The sequence below is a fragment of the Octopus bimaculoides genome, chromosome 23, assembly GCF_001194135.2.
Source record: "Octopus bimaculoides isolate UCB-OBI-ISO-001 chromosome 23, ASM119413v2, whole genome shotgun sequence".
In the NCBI taxonomy this organism is placed as follows: domain Eukaryota; kingdom Metazoa; phylum Mollusca; class Cephalopoda; order Octopoda; family Octopodidae; genus Octopus; species Octopus bimaculoides.
Genome location: NC_069003.1, coordinates 7,180,642 through 7,182,506, shown reverse-complemented (window position 1 = coordinate 7,182,506; position 1,865 = coordinate 7,180,642).

Genomic DNA, 1,865 nt, shown 5'->3' with positions numbered 1-1,865 from the left:
TCAATCTCTATCTAGAAATATATTTTTTAATATTTTTGTATAAACGAAAAAAAAATAAAAAGACTCTTACCTTCTTCCCCCATCCTGACCAGGCTTGAACCCAGGACAGTTTTGAACATCCCCCTCATCCGGTTCATCTACACTCACCTTTACCCACCAGTCTACCGGGACCCCCCATGAATTGCTGTCAAAGATGAGATACTTAAATCTATAATAGTGTCCAATCAATAATAAAAATAGATTTAAATCTCTCCTTTTTGTGGCTTGAAATAAGAATGGCTTCTGTGGCTTCTGTCACGTGTAATGCTTATCTATTCACATTGTTTTGAATTAATCATGCATTATCTTGTAGCTTTGAAATTTTGATGACGCAATTGTTTATATTTAGAATGACATTGCAGGTTAGATGTGAAAGGTCAGATCTGGCCAGTTTGAAAAATCAAGTAGAATATTTAGACCCTGAATGTGGCTAGTTTAAATACTAAGGGGATACATAATGTGTGTGTGTGTATGTGTGTGTAATCTTTTAGCATTCAGCTTACTTTGTCAGATGTCAAAATTATCATTTAATGTCTGCTTTCCATGCTGGCATGGGTTACATGATTTGACAGGAGCTGGCTAGGCAGAAGACTGCACCATATTTCACTGTCTGTTTTGGTATGGGTTTTATGGCTGGGTGCTCTTCCTGACACCAACCATCCCACAGAGTGGATTGAGTGCTTTTTACATGGCACCAGCACAGACAGGTTTCACCGTTGGATGTCCTTCCAAACACCCAACCACTTTACAGTGTGGACTGGATGCTTTTCACATGGTCACCAAGTAACTTGCAAGACAAACATCCTTTGAGAGGGGAGGGGGACATTGTTGGTCTTGTACCAAATGACGAAAGGTTAGTGTGTGAGAGAGACAGAAACAGGTATCTTGCTGTAGGGGAGATGCATGGTTAGCCGCTCAGAGAGAGAGAGAGAGAGAGAAGCGGTGATCAAGATTGAGACCATTAACGGGTGTGTTAGTGTAGAGAGACATGGTTAACCAGTTGATTTATTTACTTGTTTCGAATTTATCATCTATTATCTCGTAGTTTTGAGATTTTTATGATGTGATACTTTGTTTTTAGGTGAGGCCAAATCTGGCCAGTCTAAACATGAAATGGTAGAATATTTGGGCCAGATACAGCCAGTTTAATCCTTTAGTATTTAAACCAGCCATATCCAGCCTAAATAGTCCACCACTTCTATGTTCAAACTGACCAGATCTGACTTTTCACATCTAACCTGCAATGTCATTCTAAAAATAGTCTATAAACATCATCAAACTATTGAAGCTATGTAATATGCGGGATTAGTAATAAATATGTATTACATAGTTATATAACACTGTGGACCACAATTTTTGTCCTTACACAGCAACTGTCATTTTCTATTTACTAACCCATAGGAAGTATGAAAAATGGATAATGTTTCTTTCAAACTTTGTTTTTGTTACATTTATTCAAACCCCAAAGAGACCCTCTCAACACATGGCTATGATGCTCCCCCAATACTCCTGCTCATCATCAGAGCTACACATATTGTCAGCCACTAAGGGACATGCTCAAGTAGTTATGGTCAAGCAACTGACAAGCAAATCTGATTAGAATAGTTGCTATAATGATATTTCTGCTTCAACAACTCAATACTGAATCTGTCTGAAATGTAACAGAAAATCTGTCAGTTTCAAATCATTGATGTCCAGGTCGCAAAAGCAAAGCTTGAAGGGAATGGTTAGTCACCTCCTTTGATTTCTAAATAGAAATAACACTGGCTTTAAAAAATAAAATTCTCGTTACACATTGTAATCAAAGATAAATCTTACCTCAATTT